Below are 25,413 nucleotides of genomic sequence, written 5' to 3' on the forward strand. Positions count from 1 at the left end.
TGGAAACAGTCTGTTTGTACAGTCTGCAGGTGGATATTTGGACCTCTTTGAGGATTTCATTGGAAACGGGATTTCTGCATATAATGCTAGACAGAAGAATTCTCAGTAACTTCTTTGGGCTGCGTGTGTTCAACTCAGAGAGTCGAATCTTCCCGTAGATAGAGCAGTTTTGAAACCCTCTTTTTGTGGAATTTGCAAGTGGAGATTTCAAGCGCTTTGGGGCCAATGGTTGAGAAGGAAATATCTTCGTATAAAAACTAGAGAGAATCATTCTCAGCAACCACTTTGTTATGTGTGCGTTCCACTAACAGAGTTTAACCTTTCTTTTCATAGAGCAGTTTGGAAACACTCTGTTTGTAAACTCTGCAAGTGGAGATTTGGACCTCTTGGAGGATTTCGTTGGAAACGGGATTTCTGCATATAACGCTAGACAGAAAAATTCTCAGTAACTTCTTTGGGCTGCGTGTGTTCAACTCAGAGAGTTGAAGCTTCCTGTAGACACAGCCGATTTGAAACCCTCTTTTTGTGGAATTTGCAAGTGGAGACTTCAAGCGCTTTGGCGCCAATGTTAGAAGAGGAAATATCTCCGTATAAAAACTGGAGAGAATCATTCTCAGCAACCACTTTGTGATGTGTGCGTTCCACTCACAGAGTTTAACCTTTCTTTTCATAGAGCAGTTTGGAAACACTCTGTTTGTAACGTCTGCAGGTGGATATTTGGACCTCTTGGGGGATTTCGTGGGAATGGGGATTTCTGCATATAACGCTAGACAGAAGAATTCTCAGTAACGTCTTTGGGCTGCGGGTGTTCAACTCACAGAGTTGAACCTTCCTGTAGACAGAGCAGATTTGAAACCCTCTTTTTGTGGAATTTCCAAGTGGGGATTTCAAGCGCTTTGGGGCCAATGGAAGAAAAGGAAATTTCTTCGAATAAAAACTAGAGAGAATCATTCTCAGCAAACACTTTGTGATGTGTGCGTTCCACTCACAGGGTTTAACCTTTCTTTTCATAGAGCAGTTTGGAAACACTCTGTTTGTAAAATCTGCAAGTGGATATTTTGATCTCTTGGAGGATTTCGGTGGAAAAGGGTTTTCTGCATATAACGCTAGACAGAAGAATTCTCAGCACTTCTTTGGGCTGCGTGTGTTCAACTCACAGATGTGCAGCTTCCTGTAGACAGAGCAGATTTGAAACCCTCTTTTTGTGGAATTTGCGAGTGGGGATTTCAAGCGCTTTGGGGTCAATGGTAGAAAAGGATACATCTTCGTATAAAAACTAGAGAGAATCATTCTCAACAACCACTTTGTGATGTGTGCGTTCCACTCACAGAGTTTAACCTTTCTTTTCATAGAGCAGTTTGGAAACACTCTGTTTGTAAAGTCTGCAGGTGGAGATTTGGACCTCTTTGAGGATTTCGTTGGACACGGGATTTCTGCATGTAACGCTAGACAGAAGAATTCTCAGTAAGTTCTTTGGGGGGCGTGTGTTCACCGCACAGAGTTGAACGCTCCTGTAGACAGAGCAGATTTGAAACCCTCTTTTTGTGGAATTTGCAAGTGGAGATTTCAAGCGCTTTGGGGCCAATGGTAGAAAAGGAAATATCTTCCTATAAAAACTAGAGAGAATCATTCTCAGCAACCACTTTGTGATGTGTGCGTTCCACTCACAGAGTTTAACCTTTCTTTTCATAGAGCAGTTTGGAAACAGTCTGTTTGTAAAGTCTGCAGGTGGATATTTGGACCTCTTGGAGGATTTCGTTGGAAACGGTATTTCTGCATGTAACACAAGACAGAAGAATTCTCAGTAACTTGTTTGGGCTGCCTGTGTTCAACTCGCAGAGTTGAACTTTTCTGTAGACAGAGAAGATTTGAAACCCTCTTTTTGTGGAATTTGCAAGTGGAGATTTCAAGCGCTTTGGGGCCAATGGTTGAAAAGGAAATATCTTCGTATAAAAACTAGAGAGAGTCAATCTCAGCAACCACTTTGTGATGTGTACGTTCCACTCACAGAGTTTAACCTTTCTTTTCATAGAGCAGTTTGGAAACACTCTGTTTGTAAAGTCTGCAAGTGCATATTTGGACCTCTTGGAGGATATCGTGGGAAACGGGATTTCTGCATATAACGCTAGACAGAAGAATTCTCAGTAACTTCTTTGGGCTGCGTGTGTTCAACTCACAGAGGTGAACCTTCCTGTAGACAGAGCAGATTTGAAACCCTCTTTTTGTGGAATATGCAAGTGGAGATTTCAAGCGCTTTGGGGCCAATGGTAGAAAAGGAAATATCTTTGTATAAAAACTTTAGAGAATCATTCTCAGCAACCACTTTGTGATGTGTGCGTTCCACTCACTGAGTTTAACCTTTATTTTCATAGAGCAGTTTGGAAACACTCTGTTTGTAAAGTCTGCAAGTGCATATTTTGACCTCTTGGAGGATTTCGTTGGAAACGGGATTTCTGCTTCTAACGCTGGACAGGAGGATTCTCAGTACCTTCTTTGGGCTGCGTGTGTTCAACTCACAGAGATGAACCTTCCTGTAGACAGAGCAGATTTGAAACCCTCTTTTTGTGGAATCTGCAAGTGGAGATTTCAAGCGCCTTGGGGCCAATGGTAGAAATGTTAATATCTTCCTATAAAAACTAGAGAGAATCATTCTCAGCAACCACTTTGTGATGTGTGCCTTCCACTCACAGAGTTTAACCTTTCTTTTCATAGAGCAGTTTGGAAACACTCTGTTTGTAAAATCTGCAAGTGGATATTTTGATCTCTTGAAGGATTTCTTTGCAAAAGGCATTTCTGCATATAACGCTAGACAGAAGAATTCTCAGTAACTTCTCAGGGCTGCGTGTGTTCAACTCACAGAGGTGAAGCTTCCTGTAGACAGAGCAGATTTGAAACCCTCTTTTTGTGGAATTTGCAAGTTTAGATTTCAAGCGCTTTGTGGTCAATGGTAGAAAAGGATATATCTGTGTATAAAAACTAGAGAGAATCATTCTCAGCAACGACATTGTGATGTGTGCGTTCCACTCACTGAGTTTAACCTTTCTTTTCATAGAGCAGTTTGGAAACACTCTGTTTGTAAAGTCTGCAAGTGCATATTTGGACTTCTTGGAGGATTTCGTTGGACACGGGATTTCTGCATGTAACGCTAGACAGAAGAATTCTCAGTAACTTCTTTGGGCTGCGTGTGTTCAACTCACAGAGTTGAACCTTCCTTTAGACAGAGCAGATTTGAAACCCTCTTTTTGTGGAATTTGCAAGTGGAGATTTCAAGCGCTTTGGGGCCAATGGTAGAAAAGGAAATATCTTCGTATAAAAACTAGAGAGAATCATTCTCAGCAACCACTTTGTGATGTGTGCGTTCCACTCACAGTGTTTAACCTTTCTTTTCATAGAGCAGTTTGGAAACAGTCTGTTTGTACAGTCTGCAGGTGGATATTTGGACCTCTTTGAGGATTTCATTGGAAACGGGATTTCTGCATATAACGCTAGACAGAAGAATTCTCAGTAACTTCTTTGGGCTGCGTGTGGTCAACTCAGAGAGTCGAATCTTCCCGTAGATAGAGCAGTTTTGAAACCCTATTTTTGTGGAATTTGCAAGTGGAGATTTCAAGCGCTTTGGGGCCAATGGTAGAAAAGGAAATATCTTCGTATAAAAACTAGAGAGAATCATTCTCAGCAACCACTTTCTGATGTGTGCATTCCACTCACAGAGTTTAACCTTTCTTTTCATAGAGCAGTTTGGAAACACTCTGTTTGTAAACTCTGCAAGTGGAGATTTGGACCTCTTGGAGGATTTCGTTGGAAACGGGATTTCTGCATATAACGCTAGACAGAAGAATTCTCAGTAACTTCTTTGGGCTGCGTGTGTTCAACTCAGAGAGTTGAAGCTTCCTGTAGAGAGAGCAGATTTGAAACCCTCTTTTTGTGGAATTTGCAAGTGGAGATTTCAAGCGCTTTGGGGCCAAAGGTAGAAAAGGAAATATCTTCGTATAAAAACTAGAGAGAATCATTCTCAGCAACCACTTTGTGATGTGTGCATTCCACTCACGGAGTTTAACCTTTCTTTTCATTGAGCAGTTTCGAAACACTCTGTTTGTAAAGTCTGCAAGTGGATATTTGGACCACTTGGAGGATTTCGTGGAAACGGGATTTCTGCATATAACGCTAGACAGAAGAATTCTCAGTAACTTCTTTGGGCTGCGTGTGTTCAACTCACAGAGTTGAACCTTCCTTTAGACAGAGAAGATTTGAAACCCTCTTTTTGTGGAATTTGCAAGTGGAGATTTCAAGCGCTTTGGGGCCAGTGGTAGAAATGGAAATATATTCGTGTAAAAATTAGAGAGAATCATTCTCAGCAACCACTTTGTGATGTGTGCGTTCCACTCCCAGAGTTTAACCTTTCTTTTCATAGAGCAGTTTGGAAACAGTCTGTTTGTAAAATCTGCAGGTGGATATTTGGACCTCTTGGAGGATTTCGTTGGAAACGGGATTTCTGCATATAACGCTAGACAGGAGAATTCTCAGTAACTTCTTTGGGCTGCGTGTGTTCAACTCACAGAGTTGAACCTTCCTTTAGACAGAGCACATTTGAAACCCTTTTTTTGTGGAATTTGCAAGTGGAGATTTCAAGCGCTTTGGGGCCAATGGTAGAAAAGGAAATATCTTCGTATAAAAACTAGAGAGAATCAATCTCAGCAACCACTTTGTGATGTGTGTGTTCCACTCACAGAGTTTAACCTTTCTTTTCATAGAGTAGTTTGGAAACACTCTCTTTGTAAAGTCTGCAAGTGGATATTTTGATCTCTTGGAGGATTTCGGTGGAAACGGGTTTTCTGCATATAACGCTAGACAGAAGAATTCTCAGCACTTCTTTGGGCTGCGTGTGTTCAACTCACAGATGTGCAGCTTCCTGTAGACAGAGCAGATTTGAAACCCTCTTTTTGTGGAATATGCAAGTGGAGATTTCAAGCGCTTTGGGGCCAATGGTAGAAAAGGAAATATCTTTGTATAAAAACTGTAGAGAATCATTCTCAGCAACCACTTTGTGATGTGTGCGTTCCACTCACTGAGTTTAACCTTTATTTTCATAGAGCAGTTTGGAAACACTCTGTTTGTAAAGTCTGCAAGTGCATATTTTGACCTCTTGGAGGATTTCGTTGGAAACGGGATTTCTGCTTCTAACGCTGGACAGGAGGATTCTCAGTACCTTCTTTGGGCTGCGTGTGTTCAACTCACAGAGTTGAACCTTCCTGTAGACAGAGCAGATTTGAAACCCTCTTTTTGTGGAATGTGCAAGTGGAGATTTCAAGCGCCTTGGGGCCAATGGTAGAAATGTAAATATCTTCCTATAAAAACTAGAGAGAATCATTCTCAGCAACCACTTAGTGATGTGTGCGTTCCACTCACAGAGTTTAACCTTTCTTTTCATAGAGCAGTTTGGAAACAGTCTGTTTGTACAGTCTGCAGGTGGATATTTGGACCTCTTTGAGGATTTCATTGGAAACGGGATTTCTGCATATAATGCTAGACAGAAGAATTCTCAGTAACTTCTTTGGGCTGCGTGTGTTCAACTCAGAGAGTCGAATCTTCCCGTAGATAGAGCAGTTTTGAAACCCTCTTTTTGTGGAATTTGCAAGTGGAGATTTCAAGCGCTTTGGGGCCAATGGTTGAGAAGGAAATATCTTCGTATAAAAACTAGAGAGAATCATTCTCAGCAACCACTTTGCTTTGTGTGCATTCCACTAACAGAGTTTAACCTTTCTTTTCATAGAGCAGTTTGGAAACACTCTGTTTGTAAACTCTGCAAGTGGAGATTTGGACCTCTTGGAGGATTTCGTTGGAAACGGGATTTCTGCATATAACGCTAGACAGAAAAATTCTCAGTAACTTCTTTGGGCTGCGTGTGTTCAACTCAGAGAGTTGAAGCTTCCTGTAGACACAGCCGATTTGAAACCCTCTTTTTGTGGAATTTGCAAGTGGAGACTTCAAGCGCTTTGGCGCCAATGTTAGAAGAGGAAATATCTCCGTATAAAAACTGGAGAGAATCATTCTCAGCAACCACTTTGTGATGTGTGCGTTCCACTCACAGAGTTTAACCTTTCTTTTCATAGAGCAGTTTGGAAACACTCTGTTTGTAACGTCTGCAGGTGGATATTTGGACCTCTTGGGGGATTTCGTGGGAATGGGGATTTCTGCATATAACGCTAGACAGAAGAATTCTCAGTAACTTCTTTGGGCTGCGGGTGTTCAACTCACAGAGTTGAACCTTCCTGTAGACAGAGCAGATTTGAAACCCTCTTTTTGTGGAATTTCCAAGTGGGGATTTCAAGCGCTTTGGGGCCAATGGAAGAAAAGGAAATTTCTTCGAATAAAAACTAGAGAGAATCATTCTCAGCAAACACTTTGTGATGTGTGCGTTCCACTCACAGGGTTTAACCTTTCTTTTCATAGAGCAGTTTGGAAACACTCTGTTTGTAAAATCTGCAAGTGGATATTTTGATCTCTTGGAGGATTTCGGTGGAAAAGGGTTTTCTGCATATAACGCTAGACAGAAGAATTCTCAGCACTTCTTTGGGCTGCGTGTGTTCAACTCACAGATGTGCAGCTTCCTGTAGACAGAGCAGATTTGAAACCCTCTTTTTGTGGAATTTGCGAGTGGGGATTTCAAGCGCTTTGGGGTCAATGGTAGAAAAGGATACATCTTCGTATAAAAACTAGAGAGAATCATTCTCAACAACCACTTTGTGATGTGTGCGTTCCACTCACAGAGTTTAACCTTTCTTTTCATAGAGCAGTTTGGAAACACTCTGTTTGTAAAGTCTGCAGGTGGAGATTTGGACCTCTTTGAGGATTTCGTTGGACACGGGATTTCTGCATGTAACGCTAGACAGAAGAATTCTCAGTAAGTTCTTTGGGGGGCGTGTGTTCACCGCACAGAGTTGAACGCTCCTGTAGACAGAGCAGATTTGAAACCCTCTTTTTGTGGAATTTGCAAGTGGAGATTTCAAGCGCTTTGGGGCCAATGGTAGAAAAGGAAATATCTTCCTATAAAAACTAGAGAGAATCATTCTCAGCAACCACTTTGTGATGTGTGCGTTCCACTCACAGAGTTTAACCTTTCTTTTCATAGAGCAGTTTGGAAACAGTCTGTTTGTAAAGTCTGCAGGTGGATATTTGGACCTCTTGGAGGATTTCGTTGGAAACGGTATTTCTGCATGTAACACAAGACAGAAGAATTCTCAGTAACTTGTTTGGGCTGCCTGTGTTCAACTCGCAGAGTTGAACTTTTCTGTAGACAGAGAAGATTTGAAACCCTCTTTTTGTGGAATTTGCAAGTGGAGATTTCAAGCGCTTTGGGGCCAATGGTTGAAAAGGAAATATCTTCGTATAAAAACTAGAGAGAGTCAATCTCAGCAACCACTTTGTGATGTGTACGTTCCACTCACAGAGTTTAACCTTTCTTTTCATAGAGCAGTTTGGAAACACTCTGTTTGTAAAGTCTGCAAGTGCATATTTGGACCTCTTGGAGGATATCGTGGGAAACGGGATTTCTGCATATAACGCTAGACAGAAGAATTCTCAGTAACTTCTTTGGGCTGCGTGTGTTCAACTCACAGAGGTGAACCTTCCTGTAGACAGAGCAGATTTGAAACCCTCTTTTTGTGGAATATGCAAGTGGAGATTTCAAGCGCTTTGGGGCCAATGGTAGAAAAGGAAATATCTTTGTATAAAAACTTTAGAGAATCATTCTCAGCAACCACTTTGTGATGTGTGCGTTCCACTCACTGAGTTTAACCTTTATTTTCATAGAGCAGTTTGGAAACACTCTGTTTGTAAAGTCTGCAAGTGCATATTTTGACCTCTTGGAGGATTTCGTTGGAAACGGGATTTCTGCTTCTAACGCTGGACAGGAGGATTCTCAGTACCTTCTTTGGGCTGCGTGTGTTCAACTCACAGAGATGAACCTTCCTGTAGACAGAGCAGATTTGAAACCCTCTTTTTGTGGAATCTGCAAGTGGAGATTTCAAGCGCCTTGGGGCCAATGGTAGAAATGTTAATATCTTCCTATAAAAACTAGAGAGAATCATTCTCAGCAACCACTTTGTGATGTGTGCCTTCCACTCACAGAGTTTAACCTTTCTTTTCATAGAGCAGTTTGGAAACACTCTGTTTGTAAAATCTGCAAGTGGATATTTTGATCTCTTGAAGGATTTCTTTGCAAAAGGCATTTCTGCATATAACGCTAGACAGAAGAATTCTCAGTAACTTCTCAGGGCTGCGTGTGTTCAACTCACAGAGGTGAAGCTTCCTGTAGACAGAGCAGATTTGAAACCCTCTTTTTGTGGAATTTGCAAGTTTAGATTTCAAGCGCTTTGTGGTCAATGGTAGAAAAGGATATATCTGTGTATAAAAACTAGAGAGAATCATTCTCAGCAACGACATTGTGATGTGTGCGTTCCACTCACTGAGTTTAACTTTTCTTTTCATAGAGCAGTTTGGAAACACTCTGTTTGTAAAGTCTGCAAGTGCATATTTGGACCTCTTGGAGGATATCGTGGGAAACGGTATTTCTGCATATAACGCTAGACAGGAGAATTCTCAGTACCTTCTTTGGGCTGCGTGTGTTCAACTCACAGAGTTGAACCGTCCTGTAGGCAGAGCAGATTTGAAACCCTCTTTTTGTGGAATTTGCAAGTGGAGATTTCAAGCGATTATGGGCCAATGGTAGAAAAGGAAATATCTTCATATAAAAACTAGATTGAATCATTCTCAGCAACCACTCTGTGATGTGTGCGTTCAACTCACAGAGTTTAACATTTGTTTTCATAGAGCAGTTTGGAAACACTCTGTTTGTAAAGTCTGCAGGTGGATATTTGGACCTCTTGGGGGATTTCGTGGGAAAGGGGATTTCTGCATATAACGCTAGAGAGAAGAATTCTCAGTAACTTCTTTGTGCTGCGTGTGTTCAACTCAGAGAGTTGAACCTTCCTGTAGACAGAGCAGATTTGAAACACTCTTTTTGTGGAATTTGCAAGTGGAGATTTCAAGAGCTATGGGGCCAATGGTTGAAAAGGAAATATCTTCGTATAAAAACTAGAGAGAATCATTCTCAGCAACCACTTTGTGATGTGTGGGTTCCACTCACAGAGTTTAACCTTTCTTTTCATAGAGCAGTTTGGAAACACTCTGTTTGTAAAGTCTGCAAGTGGAGATTTGGACCTCTTTGAGGATTTCGTTGGAAACGGGATTTCTGCATATAACGCTAGACAGAAGAATTCTCAGTAACTTCTTTGGGCTGCGTGTGGTCAACTCAGAGAGTTGAAGCTTCCTTTAGACAGAGCAGATTTGAAACCCTCTTTTTGTGGAATTTGCAAGTGGAGATTTCAAGTGCTTTGGGGCCAATTATAGAAAAGGAAATATCTTTGTATAAAAACTATAGAGAATCATTCTCAGCAACCACTTTGTGATGTGTGCGTTCCACTCACAGAGTTTAACCTTTCTTTTCATAGAGCAGTTTGGAAACACTCTGTTTGTAAAGTATGCAAGTGGATATTTGGACCTCATTTATGATATGGTGGGAAATGGGATTTCTGCATATAACGCTAGACAGAAGAATTCTCAGTAACTTCTTTGGGCTGCGGGTGTTCAACTCACAGAGTTGAACCTTCCTGTAGACAGAGCAGATTTGAAACCCTCTTTTTGTGGAATTTGCAAGTGGGGATTTCAAGCGCTTTGGGGCCAATGGAAGAAAAGGAAATTTCTTCGTATAAAAACTAGAGAGAATCATTCTCAGCAACCACTTTGTGATGTGTGCCTTCCACTCACAGAGTTTAACCTTTCTTTTCATTGAGCAGTTTGGAAACACTCTGTTTGTAAAGTCTGCAAGTGGAGATTAGGACCTCTTTGAGGATTTCATTGGAAACGGGGTTTCTGCATGTAACGCTAGACAGAAGAATTCTCAGTAACTTCTTTGGGCGGCATGTGTTCACCTCACAGAGTTGAACCCTCCTGTAGACAGAGCAGATTTGAAACCCTCTTTTTGTGTAATTTGCAAGTGGAGATTTCAAGCGCTTTGGGGCCAATGGTAGAAAAGGAAATAACTTCATATAAAAACTAGATTGAATCATTCTCAGCAACCACTCTGTGATGTGTGCGTTCCACTCACAGAGTTTAACCTTTCTTTTCATAGAGCAGTTTGGAAACACTCTGTTTGTAAAGTCTGCAAGTGGAGATTTGGACCTCCTGGAGGATTTCGTGGAAACGGGATTTCTGCATATAACGCTACACAGAAGAATTCTCAGTAACTTCTTTGGGCTGCGGGTGTTCAACTCACAGATTTGAACCTTCCTGTAGACAGAGCAGATTTGAAACCCTCTTTTTGTGGAATTTGCAAGTGGAGATTTCAAGCGCTTTGGGGCCAATGGTAGAAAAGGAAATATCTTCGTTTAAAAACTAGAGAGAATCATTCTCAGCAACCACTTTGTGATGTGTGCAATCCACTCACAGAGTTTAACATTTCTTTTCATAGAGCAGTTTGGAAACACTCTGTTTGTAAAGTATGCAAGTGGATATTTGGACCTCTTTTAGGATATGGTGGGAAAAGGGATTTCTGCATATAACGCTAGACAGAAGAATTCTCAGTAACTTCTTTGGGCTGCGGGTGTTCAACTCACAGAGTTGAACCTTCCTGTAGACAGAGCAGATTTGAAACCCTCTTTTTGTGGAATTTGCAAGTGGGGATTTCAAGCGCTTTGGGGCCAATGGAAGAAAAGGAAATTTCTTCGTATAAAAACTAGAGAGAATCATTCTCAGCAACCACTTTGTGATGTGTGCCTTCCACTCACGGAGTTTAACCTTTCTTTTCATTGAGCAGTTTGGAAACACTCTGTTTGTAATGTCTGCAAGTGGAGATTTGGACCTCTTTGAGGATTTCATTGGAAACGGGGTTTCTGCATGTAATGCTAGACAGAAGAATTCTCAGTAACTTCTTAGGGCTGCGTGTGTTCAACTCACAGAGTTCAATCTTCCTGTAGACAGAGCAGATTTGAAACCCTCTTTTTGTGGAATTTGCAAGTGGAGATTTCAAGCGCTTTGGGGCCAATGGTAGAAAAGGAAATATCTTCGTATAATAACTAGAGAGAATCATTCTCAGCAACCACTTTGTGATGTGTGCGTTCCACTCACAGAGTTTAACCTTTCTTTTCATAGAGTAGTTTGGAAACACTCTCTTTGTAAAGTCTGCAAGTGGATAATTTGATCTCTTGGAGGATTTCGGTGGAAACGGGTTTTCTGCATATAACGCTAGACAGAAGAATTCTCAGCACTTCTTTGGGCTGCGTGTGTTCAACTCACAGATGTGCAGCTTCCTGTAGACAGAGCAGATTTGAAACCCTCTTTTTGTGGAATTTGCGAGTGGGGATTTCAAGCGCTTTGGGGTCAATGGTAGAAAAGGATACATCTTCGTATAAAAACTAGAGAGAATCATTCTCAGCAACCACTTTGTGATGTGTGCGTTCCACTCACAGAGTTTAACCTTTCTTTTCATAGAGCAGTTTGGAAACAGTCTGTTTGTAATGTCTGCAGGTGGATATTTGGACCTCTTGGAGGATTTCGTTGGAAACGGGATTTCTGCATGTAACGCAAGACAGAAGAATTCTCAGTAACTTGTTTGGGCTGCCTGTGTTCAACTCACAGAGTTGAACTTTTCTGTAGACAGAGAAGATTTGAAACCCTCTTTTTGTGGAATTTGCAAGTGGAGATTTCAAGCGCTTTGGGGCCAATGGTAGAAAAGGAAATATCTTCGTATAAAAACTAGAGAGAGTCAATCTCAGCAACCACTTTGTGATGTGTGCGTTCCACTCACAGAGTTTAACCTTTCTTTTCATAGAGCAGTTTGGAAACACTCTGTTTGTAAAGTCTGCAAGTGCATAGTTGGACCTCTTGGAGGATATCGTGGGAAACGGGATTTCTGCATATAACGCTAGACAGAAGAATTCTCAGTAACTTCTTTGGGCTGCGGGTGTTCAACTCACAGAGGTGAACCTTCCTGTAGACAGAGCAGATTTGAAACCCTCTTTTTGTGGAATATGCAAGTGGAGATTTCAAGCGCTTTGGGGCCAATGGTAGAAAAGGAAATATCTTTGTATAAAAACTGTAGAGAATCATTCTCAGCAACCACTTTGTGATGTGTGCGTTCCACTCACTGAGTTTAACCTTTCTTTTCATAGAGCAGTTTGGAAACAGTCTGTTTGTAAAGTCTGCAGGTGGATATTTGGTCCTCTTGGAGGATTTAGTTGGAAACGGGATTTCTGCATATAACGCTAGACAGGAGAATTCTCAGTAACTTCTTTGGGCTGCGGGTGTTCAACTCACAGAGTTGAACCTTCCTGTAGACAGAGCACATTTGAAACCCTCTTTTTGTGGAATTTGCAAGTGGAGATTTCAAGCGCTTTGGGGCCAATGGTAGAAAAGGAAATATCTTCGTATAAAAACTAGAGAGAATCAATCTCAGCAACCGCTTTGGGATGTGTGCATTCCACTCACAGAGTTTAACCTTTCTTTTCATAGAGCAGTTTGGAAACACTCTGTTTGTAAAATCTGCAAGTGGATATTTTGATCTCTTGAAGGATTTCTTTGCAAACGGTATTTCTGCATATAACGCTAGACAGAAGAATTCTCAGTAACTTCTCAGGGCTGCGTGTGTTCATCTCACAGAGGTGAAGCTTCCTGTAGACAGAGCAGATTTGAAACCCTCTTTTTGTGGAATTTGCAAGTTTAGATTTCAAGCGCTTTGGGGTCAATGGTAGAAAAGGATATATCTGCGTATAAAAACTAGAGAGAATCATTCTCAGCAACCACATTGTGATGTGTGCGTTCCACTCACTGAGTTTAACTTTTCTTTTCATAGAGCAGTTTGGAAACACTCTGTTTGTAAAGTCTGCAAGTGCATATTTGGACCTCTTGGAGGATATCGTGGGAAACGGTATTTCTGCATATAACGCTAGACAGGAGAATTCTCAGTACCTTCTTTGGGCTGCGTGTGTTCAACTCACAGAGTTGAACCTTCCTTTAGACAGAGCAGATTTGAAACCCTCTTTTTGTGGAATTTGCAAGTGGAGATTTCAAGTGCTTTGGGGCCAATTATAGAAAAGGAAATATCTTTGTATAAAAACTATAGAGAATCATTCTCAGCAACCACTTTGTGATGTGTGCGTTCCACTCACAGAGTTTAACCTTTCTTTTCATAGAGCAGTTTGGAAACACTCTGTTTGTAAAGTATGCAAGTGGATATTTGGACCTCATTTATGATATGGTGGAAATGGGATTTCTGCATATAACGCTAGACAGAAGAATTCTCAGTAACTTCTTTGGGCTGCGGGTGTTCAACTCACAGAGTTGAACCTTCCTGTAGACAGAGCAGATTTGAAACCCTCTTTTTGTGGAATTTGCAAGTGGGGATTTCAAGCGCTTTGGGGCCAATGGAAGAAAAGGAAATTTCTTCGTGTAAAAACTAGAGAGAATCATTCTCAGCAACCACTTTGTGATGTGTGCCTTCCACTCACAGAGTTTAACCTTTCTTTTCATTGAGCAGTTTGGAAACACTCTGTTTGTAAAGTCTGCAAGTGGAGATTAGGACCTCTTTGAGGATTTCATTGGAAACGGGGTTTCTGCATGTAACGCTAGACAGAAGAATTCTCAGTAACTTCTTTGGGCGGCATGTGTTCACCTCACAGAGTTGAACCCTCCTGTAGACAGAGCAGATTTGAAACCCTCTTTTTGTGGAATTTGCAAGTGGAGATTTCAAGCGCTTTGGGGCCAATGGTAGAAAAGGAAATAACTTCATATAAAAACTAGATTGAATCATTCTCAGCAACCACTCTGTGATGTGTGCGTTCCACTCACAGAGTTTAACCTTTCTTTTCATAGAGCAGTTTGGAAACACTCTGTTTGTAAAGTCTGCAAGTGGAGATTTGGACCTCCTGGAGGATTTCGTGGAAACGGGATTTCTGCATATAACGCTAGACAGAAGAATTCTCAGTAACTTCTTTGGGCTGCGGGTGTTCAACTCACAGATTTGAACCTTCCTGTAGACAGAGCAGATTTGAAACCCTCTTTTTGTGGAATTTGCAAGTGGAGATTTCAAGCGCTTTGGGGCCAATGGTATAAAAGGAAATATCTTCGTTTAAAAACTAGGGAGAATCATTCTCAGCAACCACTTTGTGATGTGTGCAATCCACTCACAGAGTTTAACCTTTCTTTTCATAGAGCAGTTTGGAAACACTCTGTTTGTAAAGTATGCAAGTGGATATTTGGACCTCTTTTAGGATATGGTGGGAAAAGGGATTTCTGCATATAACGCTAGACAGAAGAATTCTCAGTAACTTCTTTGGGCTGCGGGTGTTCAACTCACAGAGGTGAACCTTCCTGTAGACAGAGCAGATTTGAAACCCTCTTTTTGTGGAATATGCAAGTGGAGATTTCAAGCGCTTTGGGGCCAATGTTAGAAAAGGAAATATCTTTGTATAAAAACTGTAGAGAATCATTCTCAGCAACCACTTTGTGATGTGTGCGTTCCACTCACTGAGTTTAACCTTTCTTTTCATAGAGCAGTTTGGAAACAGTCTGTTTGTAAAGTCTGCAGGTGGATATTTGGTCCTCTTGGAGGATTTAGTTGGAAACGGGATTTCTGCATATAACGCTAGACAGGAGAATTCTCAGTAACTTCTTTGGGCTGCGGGTGTTCAACTCACAGAGTTGAACCTTCCTGTAGACAGAGCACATTTGAAACCCTCTTTTTGTGGAATTTGCAAGTGGAGATTTCAAGCGCTTTGGGGCCAATGGTAGAAAAGGAAATATCTTCGTATAAAAACTAGAGAGAATCAATCTCAGCAACCGCTTTGGGATGTGTGCATTCCACTCACAGAGTTTAACCTTTCTTTTCATAGAGCAGTTTGGAAACACTCTGTTTGTAAAATCTGCAAGTGGATATTTTGATCTCTTGAAGGATTTCTTTGCAAACGGTATTTCTGCATATAACGCTAGACAGAAGAATTCTCAGTAACTTCTCAGGGCTGCGTGTGTTCATCTCACAGAGGTGAAGCTTCCTGTAGACAGAGCAGATTTGAAACCCTCTTTTTGTGGAATTTGCAAGTTTAGATTTCAAGCGCTTTGGGGTCAATGGTAGAAAAGGATATATCTGCGTATAAAAACTAGAGAGAATCATTCTCAGCAACCACATTGTGATGTGTGCGTTCCACTCACTGAGTTTAACTTTTCTTTTCATAGAGCAGTTTGGAAACACTCTGTTTGTAAAGTCTGCAAGTGCATATTTGGACCTCTTGGAGGATATCGTGGGAAACGGTATTTCTGCATATAACGCTAGACAGGAGAATTCTCAGTACCTTCTTTGGGCTGCGTGTGTTCAACTCACAGAGTTGAACCTTCCTGTAGACAGAGCAGATTTGAAACCCTCTTTTTGTGTAATTTGCAAGTGGAGATTTCAAGCGATTAGGGGCCAATGGTAGAAAAGGAAATATCTTCATATAAAAACTAGATTGAATCATTCTCCGCAACCACTCTGTGATGTGTGCGTTCCACTCACAGAGTTTAACATTTCTTTCCATAGAGCAGTTTGGAAACACTCTGTTTGTAAAGTCTGCAGGTGGATATTTGGACCTCTTGGGGGATTTCGTGGGAAAGGGGATTTCTGCATATAACGCTAGAGAGAAGAAGTCTCAGTAACGTCTTTGGGCTGCGTGTGTTCAACTCAGAGAGTCGAATCTTCCCGTAGATAGAGCAGTTTTGAAACCCTCTTTTTGTGGAATTTGCAAGTGGAGATTTCAAGCGCTTTGGGGCCAATGGTTGAGAAGGAAATATCTTCGTATAAAAACTAGAGAGAATCATTCTCAGCAACCACTTTGTTATGTGTGCATTCCACTCACAGAGTTTAACCTTTCTTTTCATAGAGCAGTTTGGAAACACTGTGTTTGTAAACTCTGCAAGTGGAGATTTGGACCTCTTTGAGGATTTCGTTGGAAACGGGATTTCTGCATATAACGCTAGACAGAAGAATTCTCAGTAACTTCTTTGGGCTGCGTGTGTTCAACTCAGAGAGTTGAAGCTTCCTGTAGACACAGCCGATTTGAAACCCTCTTTTTGTGGAATTTGCAAGTGGAGATTTCAAGCGCTTTGGCGCCAATGGTAGAAGATGAAATATCTCCGTATAAAAACTGGAGAGAATCATTCTCAGCAACCACTTTGTGATGGGTGCGTTCCACTCACAGAGTTTAACCTTTCTTTTCATAGAGCAGTTTGGAAACACTCTGTTTGTAAAATCTGCAAGTGGATATTTTGATCTCTTGAAGGATTTCTTTGCAAACGGTATTTCTGCATATAACGCTAGACAGAAGAATTCTCAGTAACTTCTCAGGGCTGCGTGTTTTCATCTCACAGAGGTGAAGCTTCCTGTAGACAGAGCAGATTTGAAACCCTCTTTTTGTGGAATTTGCAAGTTTAGATTTCAAGCGCTTTGGGGTCAATGGTAGAAAAGGATATATCTGCGTATAAAAACTAGAGAGAATCATTCTCAGCAACCACATTGTGATGTGTGCGTTCCACTCACTGAGTTTAACTTTTCTTTTCATAGAGCAGTTTGGAAACACTCTGTTTGTAAAGTCTGCAAGTGCATATTTGGACCTCTTGGAGGATATCGTGGGAAACGGTATTTCTGCATATAACGCTAGACAGGAGAATTCTCAGTACCTTCTTTGGGCTGCGTGTGTTCAACTCACAGAGTTGAACCTTCCTTTAGACAGAGCAGATTTGAAACCCTCTTTTTGTGGAATTTGCAAGTGGAGATTTCAAGTGCTTTGGGGCCAATTATAGAAAAGGAAATATCTTTGTATAAAAACTATAGAGAATCATTCTCAGCAACCACTTTGTGATGTGTGCGTTCCACTCACAGAGTTTAACCTTTCTTTTCATAGAGCAGTTTGGAAACACTCTGTTTGTAAAGTATGCAAGTGGATATTTGGACCTCATTTATGATATGGTGGAAATGGGATTTCTGCATATAACGCTAGACAGAAGAATTCTCAGTAACTTCTTTGGGCTGCGGGTGTTCAACTCACAGAGTTGAACCTTCCTGTAGACAGAGCAGATTTGAAACCCTCTTTTTGTGGAATTTGCAAGTGGGGATTTCAAGCGCTTTGGGGCCAATGGAAGAAAAGGAAATTTCTTCGTGTAAAAACTAGAGAGAATCATTCTCAGCAACCACTTTGTGATGTGTGCCTTCCACTCACAGAGTTTAACCTTTCTTTTCATTGAGCAGTTTGGAAACACTCTGTTTGTAAAGTCTGCAAGTGGAGATTAGGACCTCTTTGAGGATTTCATTGGAAACGGGGTTTCTGCATGTAACGCTAGACAGAAGAATTCTCAGTAACTTCTTTGGGCGGCATGTGTTCACCTCACAGAGTTGAACCCTCCTGTAGACAGAGCAGATTTGAAACCCTCTTTTTGTGGAATTTGCAAGTGGAGATTTCAAGCGCTTTGGGGCCAATGGTAGAAAAGGAAATAACTTCATATAAAAACTAGATTGAATCATTCTCAGCAACCACTCTGTGATGTGTGCGTTCCACTCACAGAGTTTAACCTTTCTTTTCATAGAGCAGTTTGGAAACACTCTGTTTGTAAAGTCTGCAAGTGGAGATTTGGACCTCCTGGAGGATTTCGTGGAAACGGGATTTCTGCATATAACGCTAGACAGAAGAATTCTCAGTAACTTCTTTGGGCTGCGGGTGTTCAACTCACAGATTTGAACCTTCCTGTAGACAGAGCAGATTTGAAACCCTCTTTTTGTGGAATTTGCAAGTGGAGATTTCAAGCGCTTTGGGGCCAATGGTATAAAAGGAAATATCTTCGTTTAAAAACTAGAGAGAATCATTCTCAGCAACCACTTTGTGATGTGTGCAATCCACTCACAGAGTTTAACCTTTCTTTTCATAGAGCAGTTTGGAAACACTCTGTTTGTAAAGTATGCAAGTGGATATTTGGACCTCTTTTAGGATATGGTGAGAAAAGGGATTTCTGCATATAACGCTAGACAGAAGAATTCTCAGTAACTTCTTTGGGCTGCGGGTGTTCAACTCACAGAGTTGAACCTTCCTGTAGACAGAGCAGATTTGAAACCCTCTTTTTGTGGAATTTGCAAGTGGGGATTTCAAGCGCTTTGGGGCCAATGGAAGAAAAGGAAATTTCTTCATATAAAAACTAGAGAGAATCATTCTCAGCAACCACTTTGTGATGTGTGCCTTCCACTCACGGAGTTTAACCTTTCTTTTCATTGAGCAGTTTGGAAACACTCTGTTTGTAATGTCTGCAAGTGGAGATTTGGACCTCTTTGAGGATTTCATTGGAAACGGGGTTTCTGCATGTAACGCTAGACAGAAGAATTCTCAGTAACTTCTTAGGGCTGCGTGTGTTCAACTCACAGAGTTCAATCTTCCTGTAGACAGAGCAGATTTGAAACCCTCTTTTTGTGGAATTTGCAAGTGGAGATTTCAAGCGCTTTGGGGCCAATGGTAGAAAAGGAAATATCTTCGTATAATAACTAGAGAGAATCATTCTCAGCAACCACTTTGTGATGTGTGCGTTCCACTCACAGAGTTTAACCTTTCTTTTCATAGAGTAGTTTGGAAACACTCTCTTTGTAAAGTCTGCAACTGGATAATTTGATCTCTTGGAGGATTTCGGTGGAAACGGGTTTTCTGCATATAACGCTAGACAGAAGAATTCTCAGCACTTCTTTGGGCTGCGTGTGTTCAACTCACAGATGTGCAGCTTCCTGTAGACAGAGCAGATTTGAAACACTCTTTTTGTGGAATTTGCGAGTGGGGATTTCAAGCGCTTTGGGGTCAATGGTAGAAAAGGATACATCTTCGTATAAAAACTAGAGAGAATCATTCTCAGCAACCACTTTGTGATGTGTGCGTTCCACTCACAGAGTTTAACCTTTCTTTTCATAGAGCAGTTTGGAAACAGTCTGTTTGTAATGTCTGCAGGTGGATATTTGGACCTCTTGGAGGATTTCGTTGGAAACGGGATTTCTGCATGTAACGCAAGACAGAAGAATTCTCAGTAACTTGTTCGGGCTGCCTGTGTTCAACTCACAGAGTTGAACTTTTCTGTAGACAGAGAAGATTTGAAACCCTCTTTTTGTGGAATTTGCAAGTGGAGATTTCAAGCGCTTTGGGGCCAATGGTAGAAAAGGAAATATCTTCGTATAAAAACTAGAGAGAGTCAATCTCAGCAACCACTTTGTGATGTGTGCGTTCCACTCACAGAGTTTAACCTTTCTTTTCATAGAGCAGTTTGGAAACACTCTGTTTGTAAAGTCTGCAAGTGCATAGTTGGACCTCTTGGAGGATATCGTGGGAAACGGGATTTCTGCATATAACGCTAGACAGAAGAATTCTCAGTAACTTCTTTGGGCTGCGGGTGTTCAACTCACAGAGGTGAACCTTCCTGTAGACAGAGCAGATTTGAAACCCTCTTTTTGTGGAATATGCAAGTGGAGATTTCAAGCGCTTTGGGGCCAATGTTAGAAAAGGAAATATCTTTGTATAAAAACTGTAGAGAATCATTCTCAGCAACCACTTTGTGATGTGTGCGTTCCACTCACTGAGTTTAACCTTTCTTTTCATAGAGCAGTTTGGAAACAGTCTGTTTGTAAAGTCTGCAGGTGGATATTTGGTCCTCTTGGAGGATTTAGTTGGAAACGGGATTTCTGCATATAACGCTAGACAGGAGAATTCTCAGTAACTTCTTTGGGCTGCGGGTGTTCAACTCACAGAGTTGAACCTTCCTGTAGACAGAGCACATTTGAAACCCTCTTTTTGTGGAATTTGCAAGTGGAGATTTCAAGCGCTTTGGGGCCAATGGTAGAAAAGGAAATATCTTCGTATAAAAACTAGAGAGAATCAATCTCAGCAACCGCTTTGGGATGTGTGCATTCCACTCACAGAGTTTAACCTTTCTTTTCATAGAGCAGTTTGGAAACACTCTGTTTGTAAAATCTGCAAGTGGATATTTTGATCTCTTGAAGGATTTCTTTGCAAACGGTATTTCTGCATATAACGCTAGACAGAAGAATTCTCAGTAACTTCTCAGGGCTGCGTGTGTTCATCTCACAGAGGTGAAGCTTCCTGTAGACAGAGCAGATTTGAAACCCTCTTTTTGTGGAATTTGCAAGTTTAGATTTCAAGCGCTTTGGGGTCAATGGTAGAAAAGGATATATCTGCGTATAAAAACTAGAGAGAATCATTCTCAGCAACCACATTGTGATGTGTGCGTTCCACTCACTGAGTTTAACTTTTCTTTTCATAGAGCAGTTTGGAAACACTCTGTTTGTAAAGTCTGCAAGTGCATATTTGGACCTCTTGGAGGATATCGTGGGAAACGGTATTTCTGCATATAACGCTAGACAGGAGAATTCTCAGTACCTTCTTTGGGCTGCGTGTGTTCAACTCACAGAGTTGAACCTTCCTGTAGACAGAGCAGATTTGAAACCCTCTTTTTGTGTAATTTGCAAGTGGAGATTTCAAGCGATTAGGGGCCAATGGTAGAAAAGGAAATATCTTCATATAAAAACTAGATTGAATCATTCTCCGCAACCACTCTGTGATGTGTGCGTTCCACTCACAGAGTTTAACATTTCTTTCCATAGAGCAGTTTGGAAACACTCTGTTTGTAAAGTCTGCAGGTGGATATTTGGACCTCTTGGGGGATTTCGTGGGAAAGGGGATTTCTGCATATAACGCTAGAGAGAAGAAGTCTCAGTAACGTCTTTGGGCTGCGTGTGTTCAACTCAGAGAGTCGAATCTTCCCGTAGATAGAGCAGTTTTGAAACCCTCTTTTTGTGGAATTTGCAAGTGGAGATTTCAAGCGCTTTGGGGCCAATGGTTGAGAAGGAAATATCTTCGTATAAAAACTAGAGAGAATCATTCTCAGCAACCACTTTGTTATGTGTGCATTCCACTCACAGAGTTTAACCTTTCTTTTCATAGAGCAGTTTGGAAACACTGTGTTTGTAAACTCTGCAAGTGGAGATTTGGACCTCTTTGAGGATTTCGTTGGAAACGGGATTTCTGCATATAACGCTAGGCAGAAGAATTCTCAGTAACTTCTTTGGGCTGCGTGTGTTCAACTCAGAGAGTTGAAGCTTCCTGTAGACACAGCAGATTTGAAACCCTCTTTTTGTGGAATTTGCAAGTGGAGATTTCAAGCGCTTTGGCGCCAATGGTAGAAGATGAAATATCTCCGTATAAAAACTGGAGAGAATCATTCTCAGCAACCACTTTGTGATGGGTGCGTTCCACTCACAGAGTTTAACCTTTCTTTTCATAGAGCAGTTTGGAAACACTCTGTTTGTAAAGTCTGCAAGTGGATATTTGGACCTCTAGGAGGATTTCGTGGGAAAGGGGATTTCTGCATATAACGCTAGACAGAAGAATTCACAGTAACTTCTTTGGGCTGCGTGCGTTCAACTCAGAGAGTTGAACCTTCCTGTAGACAGAGCAGATTTGAAACACTCTTTTTGTGGAATTTGCAAGTGGAGATTTCAAGCGCTTTGGGGCCAATGGTAGAAAAGGAAATATCTTCGTATAAAAACTAGAGAGAATCATTCTCAGCAACCACTTTGTGATGGGTGCGTTCCACTCACAGAGTTTCACCTTTCTTTTCATAGAGAAGTTTGGAAACACTCTGTTTGTAAAGTCTGCAAGTGGAGATTTGGACCTCTTTGAGGATTTCGTTGGAAACGGGATTTCTGCATATAACGCTAGACAGAAGAATTCTCAGTAACTTCTTTGGGCTGCGTGTGGTCAACTCAAAGAGTTGAAGCTTCCTTTAGACAGAGCAGATTTGAAACCCTCTTTTTGTGGAATTTGCAAGTGGAGATTTCAAGTGCTTTGGGGCCAATTATAGAAAAGGAAATATCTTTGTATAAAAACTATAGAGAATCATTCTCAGCAACCACTTTGTGATGTGTGTGTTCCACTCACAGAGTTTAACCTTTCTTTTCATAGAGCAGTTTGGAAACACTCTGTTTGTAAAGTATGCAAGTGGATATTTGGACCTCATTTATGATATTGTGGGAAATGGGATTTCTGCATATAACGCTAGACAGAAGAATTCTCAGTAACTTCTTTGGGCTGCGGGTGTTCAACTCACAGAGTTGAACCTTCCTGTAGACAGAGCAGATTTGAAACCCTCTTTTTGTGGAATTTGCAAGTGGGGATTTCAAGCGCTTTGGGGCCAATGGAAGAAAAGGAAATTTCTTCCTATAAAAACTAGAGAGAATCATTCTCAGCAACCACTTTGTGATGTGTGCCTTTCACTCACAGAGTTTAAACTTTCTTTTCATTGAGCAGTTTGGAAACACTCTGTTTGTAAAGTCTGCAAGTGGAGATTAGGACCTCTTTGAGGATTTCATTGGAAACGGGGTTTCTGCATGTAACGCTAGACAGAAGAATTCTCAGTAACTTCTTTGGGCGGCATGTGTTCACCTCACAGAGTTGAACCCTCCTGTAGACAGAGCAGATTTGAAACCCTCTTTTTGTGGAATTTGCAAGTGGAGATTTCAAGCGCTTTGGGGCCAATGGTAGAAAAGGAAATAACTTCATATAAAAACTAGATTGAATCATTCTCAGCAACCACTCTGTGATGTGTGCGTTCCACTCACAGAGTTTAACCTTTCTTTTCATAGAGCAGTTTGGAAACACTCTGTTTGTAAAGTCTGCAAGTGGAGATTTGGACCTCCTGGAGGATTTCGTGGAAACGGGATTTCTGCATATAACGCTAGACAGAAGAATTCTCAGTAACTTCTTTGGGCTGTGGGTGTTCAACTCAGAGATTTGAACCTTCCTGTAGACAGAGCAGATTTGAAACCCTCTTTTTGTGGAATTTGCAAGTGGAGATTTCAAGCGCTTTGGGGCCAATGGTAGAAAAGGAAATATCTTCGTTTAAAAACTAGAGAGAATCATTCTCAGCAACCACTTTGTGATGTGTGCAATCCACTCACAGAGTTTAACCTTTCTTTTCATAGAGCAGTTTGGAAACACTCTGTTTGTAAAGTATGCAAGTGGATATTTGGACCTCTTTTAGGATATGGTGGGAAAAGGGATTTCTGCATATAACGCTAGACAGAAGAATTCTCAGTAACTTCTTTGGGCTGCGGGTGTTCAACTCACAGAGTTGAACCTTCCTGTAGACAGAGCAGATTTGAAACCCTCTTTTTGTGGAATTTGCAAGTGGGGATTTCAAGCGCTTTGGGGCCAATGGAAGAAAAGGAAATTTCTTCGTATAAAAACTAGAGAGAATCATTCTCAGCAACCACTTTGTGATGTGTGCCTTCCACTCACGGAGTTTAACCTTTCTTTTCATTGAGCAGTTTGGAAACACTCTGTTTGTAATGTCTGCAAGTGGAGATTTGGACCTCTTTGAGGATTTCATTGGAAACGGGGTTTCTGAATGTAACGCTAGACAGAAGAATTCTCAGTAACTTCTTAGGGCTGCGTGTGTTCAACTCACAGACTTCAATCTTCCTGTAGACAGAGCAGATTTGAAACCCTCTTTTTGTGGAATTTGCAAGTGGAGATTTCAAGCGCTTTGGGGCCAATGGTAGAAAAGGAAATATCTTCGTATAATAACTAGAGAGAATCATTCTCAGCAACCACTTTGTGATGTGTGCATTCCACTCACAGAGTTTAACCTTTCTTTTCATAGAGTAGTTTGGAAACACTCTCTTTGCAAAGTCTGCAAGTGGATAATTTGATCTCTTGGAGGATTTCGGTGGAAACGGGTTTTCTGTATATAACGCTAGACAGAAGAATTCTCAGCACTTCTTTGGGCTGCGTGTGTTCAACTCACAGATGTGCAGCTTCCTGTAGACAGAGCAGATTTGAAACCCTCTTTTTGTGGAATTTGCGAGTGGGGATTTCAAGCGCTTTGGGGTCAATGGTAGAAAAGGATACATCTTCGTATAAAAACTAGAGAGAATCATTCTCAGCAACCACTTTGTGATGTGTGCGTTCCACTCACAGAGTTTAACCTTTCTTTTCATTGAGCAGTTTGGAAACAGTCTGTTTGTAATGTCTGCAGGTGGATATTTGGACCTCTTGGAGGATTTCGTTGGAAACGGGATTTCTGCATGTAACGCAAGACAGAAGAATTCTCAGTAACTTGTTTGGGCTGCCTGTGTTCAACTCACAGAGTTGAACTTTTCTGTAGACAGAGAAGATTTGAAACCCTCTTTTTGTGGAATTTGCAAGTGGAGATTTCAAGCGCTTTGGGGCCAATGGTAGAAAAGGAAATATCTTCGTATAAAAACTAGAGAGAGTCAATCTCAGCAACCACTTTGTGATGTGTGCGTTCCACTCACAGAGTTTAACCTTTCTTTTCATAGAGCAGTTTGGAAACACTCTGTTTGTAAAGTCTGCAAGTGCATAGTTGGACCTCTTGGAGGATATCGTGGGAAACGGGATTTCTGCATATAACGCTAGACAGAAGAATTCTCAGTAACTTCTTTGGGCGGCGGGTGTTCAACTCACAGAGGTGAACCTTCCTGTAGACAGAGCAGATTTGAAACCCTCTTTTTGTGGAATATGTAAGTGGAGATTTCAAGCGCTTTGGGGCCAATGGTAGAAAAGGAATTATCTTTGTATAAAAACTGTAGAGAATCATTCTCAGCAACCACTTTGTGATGTGTGCGTTCCACTCTCTGAGTTTAACCTTTCTTTTCATAGAGCAGTTTGGAAACAGTCTGTTTGTAAAGTCTGCAGGTGGATATTTGGTCCTCTTGGAGGATTTAGTTGGAAACGGGATTTCTGCATATAACGCTAGACAGGAGAATTCTCAGTAACTTCTTTGGGCTGCGGGTGTTCAACTCACAGAGTTGAACCTTCCTGTAGACAGAGCACATTTGAAACCCTCTTTTTGTGGAATTTGCAAGTGGAGATTTCAAGCGCTTTGGGGCCAATGGTAGAAAAGGAAATATCTTCGTATAAAAACTAGAGAGAATCAATCTCAGCAACCGCTTTGGGATGTGTGCATTCCACTCACAGAGTTTAACCTTTCTTTTCATAGAGCAGTTTGGAAACACTCTGTTTGTAAAATCTGCAAGTGGATATTTTGATCTCTTGAAGGATTTCTTTGCAAACGGTATTTCTGCATATAACGCTAGACAGAAGAATTCTCAGTAACTTCTCAGGGCTGCGTGTGTTCATCTCACAGAGGTGAAGCTTCCTGTAGACAGAGCAGATTTGAAACCCTCTTTTTGTGGAATTTGCAAGTTTAGATTTCAAGCGCTTTGGGGTCAATGGTAGAAAAGGATATATCTGCGTATAAAAACTAGAGAGA

This window comes from Gorilla gorilla, chromosome X, assembly GCF_029281585.2.
Source record: "Gorilla gorilla gorilla isolate KB3781 chromosome X, NHGRI_mGorGor1-v2.1_pri, whole genome shotgun sequence".
NCBI lineage: Eukaryota > Metazoa > Chordata > Mammalia > Primates > Hominidae > Gorilla > Gorilla gorilla.